This window comes from Fragaria vesca, linkage group LG4, assembly GCF_000184155.1.
Source record: "Fragaria vesca subsp. vesca linkage group LG4, FraVesHawaii_1.0, whole genome shotgun sequence".
NCBI lineage: Eukaryota > Viridiplantae > Streptophyta > Magnoliopsida > Rosales > Rosaceae > Fragaria > Fragaria vesca.
In genome coordinates, this window is record NC_020494.1 from 8,828,082 (window position 1) to 8,833,952 (window position 5,871).

Consider the following 5,871-nt stretch of genomic DNA (forward strand, 5'->3'; position numbering starts at 1 on the left):
AATCCTTTCCAATGAAAGGTTCCACTGATACCAAGCGAAGATCCGCCTGAGGCATCTAGCACGTCAAAACTCAAAGGAGCAGAATGTTACATTGCTCTTGCATACAAAACCAAGCTGTTATGAGACTCGATAGAGGTCACAAATGATGCTTTTAATGGTTTGTCCTTCGGATTGATCATACACAATCCGGAAAAGCCGCGAATTGATCAAACACAATTCGGAAAAAGGCCTCGGATTGATCAAACACAATCCGGTGAAAGGTCGGGGTTGATCAAACACAACCCGGACAAAGAAACAAGAGTGATCAAACACACTCTTGACCCGCGAATAAAATTCCGGAATTTGGATACCTGCACGCACAAAATCCCAAGCATAGAATGGAGATGGAGAAGGGAGGAAAGGATTTTATCCTCCCCGAGTTATTGAACTTGGAAAAGTTTAAGGTTTCAAAAAACATACCTTTCTAGAGGATGCCGAGAGGAGAAATAACGTTTCGCCTACTTATACTTTGAATTTGGGGCTGAAAATTTGATAGGAGGAGCAGCTCTGGATGGGGAAGCTGCTGTCAAAATTTCAGGTTGATCGGAGCAAGGGAAGGTGGTGAACCGGTGGTCGGTAGCGGCGGCGGTCTGGAATCTTCCGGCGGCCGGTTCGGAGACTTTCCGGCCGATTCTCAGGGTAAGACCGGCGGCGTTGGATCCGGGGCGGAGAGAGCTTTCTGGGGATATAAAATTCCGGCGGAGGGCAGTCGGAATTTTGGTCAGAAATCGGGAAAAACAAAGCTGCCTGATTAAAGAGTTTTGGTTTTTAGGGTTTAGAAAAAAAATAGGTGGGCTATTGGCTCTAGGGTTAGAACAAAGTGTATGATAACGTGATGAAGGATTAATGGTAGAGACAAAGAGATAGCAAGAGAATCATCATCTTATTCATTGATAGGAGCCCTTTATATAGGGAATTACACAATACCAATATGGTAAGGATATGAATACATAGATCTAGTCTAACTACATATCCTATTGGCATAAGGCCAAAGCACACATAGAGAATATCCTAGAACAATTTGGGAATTTTTACAAATTATTAGACTCTTCTTTAAAAGGAATAAGTAATCACCGAAAATTAAGTCTTTAATCCCATTAAAACCTGGCTAGAAATTCTAATTGACCACAAACAAAAAGAATATAAACACACTCTTAGAAAATAGATTGACCAATATGTCGTCGTTTCGATAAAAGATTTTTGTAAATCTCCCTGAGCTAAAACTCTTGATCTGTTAAGAAGGACCTCAATCCCTCTCAAAGCTAAAGCCCCTCATCTCCATCTCCCTCATTTCCCAATCCTTTAAATCCAAAACCCCATCTCCACATCTCCCTCGAAACCCCAACCCCCAATTCCAAACCCCTCAAAGCTTCAACCTTTAACTTTCTTCAACCCTTTCTCCACACCCAGAAATTCTTCCTCCTCAGCTTATCTCCCACCTTCGTTGGCATCTCGGCCCCACCAACCTCGCCTGAAAGTGCAAAACCGTCAGCCTCTAATCATGATTAATTACACTGTCGATACCTTGGAATGAAGTTGAAAACCAGAGAAGCCACGGGAACTCACAAACATGAGTAAGCAAACATGAATGATTGAACATGAACATAACCAAAGGATCGAGAGGTGTGATGGGTATCAAGTATCAATTGGATGATGAAGCTTAATTAGAAATCCAAAATACCCAGGGTCGACCCTTTCTTTGACCAACCCCTTTCTCTTTCGATAAAACCATTTTTTACTGAAGTCTATAGCTCGTTTTTATTTTTTTTCTAGACATACAGTCCGTTTGCGCGTGGTATACATGCAATGTTAAAGGATCGTTGGTGATCCAACACCCTGTGGAGGTAAGAACCTTTGATATAGTAAGTACCAATAATCTCTTTTTCTTAACTTTCAATATCAGTCTTGATACAAATTTAAGCATCAGATGACATGCACTCAATAATTTACGGTGAAGATGCTTTGTATTTCAGAACATGCACTCAATAATTTACCAGTCATTGCTTCCACTTGATTTGGTACATGTGTGTGCTATTTGTCGTCGTATTTGATAATTGGCACGTCTTGGGGCTGAAGTTTTCGCTCGTTGAGAAGGAGTCAATAATCGCCGCCTCTCTCTTTGGTGATTATTTCTACGCTGTCTAGCTGCCTCCAATGCATGAGTATGCAGGTTTTCCTAAAAGAACAGTAAAAGTACGATGGAACATCAATAAAAATAGATTTCATATCAATTGTTTTGGTCTACCAAGCTAAATGAACTCAAAAACATACATGGTGTTCGTTGGGTGGGTCAGAGTCTGATGACATAGTCTGTAAAGAACTCATTAATTGTCTTTTCTGTTAATGATAATTTCTAATCTGCCTTTTTGGCTCTTGGGCATGAAGAGGGTTATGTCCCTGTACAGTAAATCACATTATGTTCGAATTAACGTGTACCACATAACCCCATTAAAACAAAGGCACCGATGCATGCTGAATAAGGTGTGTGTCTATATATATATAAATAGGCTTTCTCTGTTACACACATTCGTATTTATTTTTACGGTGTGCATTTCTATTTTAGACTCACTTTTTAATCGAATTTTCACATCTCCACCGTCTAGTCTTTAGATACTAATATATAGATCATCTTTACAAAATTTCAGCCAATTTGATAATCGTTAAGGCCCTCAAACTCGATTAAACCAATGGATGAACATAATTCTGTCAAACTTGAACCGTTCATGTTTATAACAGAAAAACGCAGTTTTGAGGGTCTTAACGATTATCAAATTGACTGAAATTTTGTAGAGACTAGATGGTGGAGATGTGAAAATTCGATTGAAAAGTGAGTCTAAAGTGGAAATGCGCACTGTAAGAATAAATGCGGACGTGTGTAGCAGAAAAAGCCTGTATATATATATATATATTTATGTTTTTAGTAAAGTGTGTCGGAAAAATGGTGTTTTTCACCATTTTATTTAATCAAATTAAATTGGAGAATTTAAATGGATTATAGGGTGAATAAGAAATAGTCACCCAAAGATGGCTACTTGAAGCGTCTTTGGACTATTCACCTTTCACTAACCTTTAGAATTCTGAAATTTGTAACAACTATATAACCCTTTGGATTCTGTAACAACAAGTTCAATGATGGTTGAATTTTGTAACTAAAGAATGACAAGGGTTGGCATGTGAAAGGTTGTAACTTATGAATTGGATTCATGACATTCAAGTGGTGATCACATTCCTCTATGTATAAATAGGTGATATTTCCTTTGTTGTCATATCCCGACTTTTAAATTTTTACCTTATTTAATAAGAGTTTTACCGTTTTCGCAAATGAGTTTATAGTTTAATTGGTTCATAGAGGGGTTTTGGAGGACGATTATTTCAGAAGAATTATTCGTAAGGGAAAAATGGGACGACGGTAAATATGGTAAATTTTAGCTAGTAAAAAAGTAATTTTTTTAATAGGGTAATATTTTTGGGGTGTTTTATTTGTTGGTTTGGGTTTTAAGGGAGTGGACCGGGTTAGTGGAGTCAAAAGCCCACTCTCTCTCTCTTTCTCTTCTCTCTTCCTCCCCGAGCTCTCTCCCTGCCAGAACTTCAACCCGACTGTCCGTCGCCGTCCGATCATAGCAGGTTGCCGCACCGGTCCCAAACTGTTGGCCATCATCTCCTCTTCCTTCCTGGACCGGTGGCAGCCTCCCTAGCGCCGCCGTGAAGGAGAAATCACGCTTGGAAGCTTTGGTTGTCCGTGGTGTTCCGTCGCCAGAACTTCCTCCTCCGGCCGCCATAGCCGAAGCTACTTAGCTCAAAAGGAAGCTCTCCTCCTGTGCATTCATCCCTCCAAAGGTTTCACTCCCTCTTAGCCTAGGTAAGGAGATTTGAGTGTTTGAAGTTCTAGGGTTTATTGTAAGTTTTTGTTCGATTGGCCTAGTTAAGCTTGAAATTGGACTTGATGCTAGTTAGGAAAGTTGTAGAGTGTTTTGAGAGGATGAAGCTGTTAAAATTTGGTAGGCATTAGGGGTCGCCAGAGTCGGCCGCCGGCCACCGCTGCTGTTAGGGGGATTTTCATGGTTTTAAATGTGTAATATTAAGGGGAGTTTAATGATGTGAAGTTTGGAATTTTTGGAGGAGTTTTGGATAGGTTTGGGATTTTTGAAAGATTGGTGAATTTGGCGGTTAATGGGGTAGAATCCGACCGTTGGATTTTCCTTATTATTGTTTTAGAATGTTGAAATAAATGAATTGAGGCTGTGGTTGGAGTTTGGTGTGAATCCGATAAGCTTAACCCTAGAAAGGGTAGTGGATTAGGCGGAAGAGTTTTGGGTTATATATTTAAGTATTGAGAATTAACCTTTGTTTAGTCCCTAAGGTTTACACAACTCATCTACTTAGTCCTCAAGGTTTGAAATTCATCTATATAGTCCTCAAGGTTTTGATTTCTCATCTAGAAGGTCCTCTAGTTTAAAAAAACTGTTAAACCACTGTTTTTCCGTTACAAAAAGATTATTAAAAAAAAAAAAAACCTACTTAAAGGGCTAGACCAAGCTTTTGCTAAGAACTAGCCTTCAACATGCCAATATTTCACCTAACGACCTCTTGTCTAATGGTTACTAATCATGGCAGAATCACTGCTGTCTTAGTGTGGGCAAGCCTAATCACTTACAAAGTAAAGTAATTTCACAAAAATGAAACAAAAGGCAAAGAAATTTTTAAGACGGATAATAGGGCACAAGGTAGAATTTATTTAATTCAACATAAATACAAATACCAAACCTAGAGCCTTGCTCTCAGGTAAACAGCTAAAGGCTGTTTAGCTACTCATAAAGTTAAATATAAACACAAGTACTTACTTGTAAATTTACAGCACACCAGATGATTATAGACTTCAATCTAAAAACACTCTTATTATTCTCACACTATTCTAAAGACTGTATAATGACTCTTCTAACTTCTTGAGAAAGGCTGAGAAAATTTCAGATTTTTGTTTCAGGTTTCTTTTTCGATGCCTTCCTACTGAAGTTTGAGGCTTCTTATATAGAGAGCGGACCTCAAACTAGAAATAAAACACACTTATTCATAGTGGTGGACAGGAGGAATCCTATCCTGATAACTTCACCTTTTGAAAAAGTAAAGTCGAAAGCTTTTAAGTGCTGGCAGCTACTTTCTTTTTATCAAAAGAAAAGTTGTTTGTCGTGGTGTGTCGGCAACCACTCAACTTTTCAACATATTCACAATATTGTGATATGTTTCTGGATCTTCAGAATAACCCACTGAGGAGTTGGGACCACTGTATTCCCAATCTCGTGCCGTGTCTTCATCTCCATTGTCGAGGTCTGAATCATAAGGATAACAAATCTTATACTTTTCTTCAGTCTCAACTTTTTCTAACCACGTAGTGGTAGCTAGAGTGCAGTCCACCTCTTTCCTTATAAGGGCTGTGAAAAAGCCACAGTTCTCTGGTGGAGGGTGATTGTAACAGGTGACCATAATTTTTTCTCCACTGGCTAAAAGACTTGAATCATAGTCTCTTAAAACCACGTCTTTAATAATTGCTATGGTCATGGCTTTCATCCAAGGAATGCTTTGATTTGGTCTTCCATTTCCACTGGCAATAGCTGTCTTCTGAACCGGACTTTAGATTAGTCTGACATGATGATATGGAGAGATATAATTCATTTGATTATTTACCATTGTCCATTCTGGTGGAGTTGAAATGAATTTTAACCTTAGGATACAACCATCAGGTCTGATATTCTTGACTGCTTCAGCTATTATTTCTGGAAGGCCCTTCAGATCTTCATTGGTTTTTGTCCACAGATTATGAACAAAACCGTTTTCTAC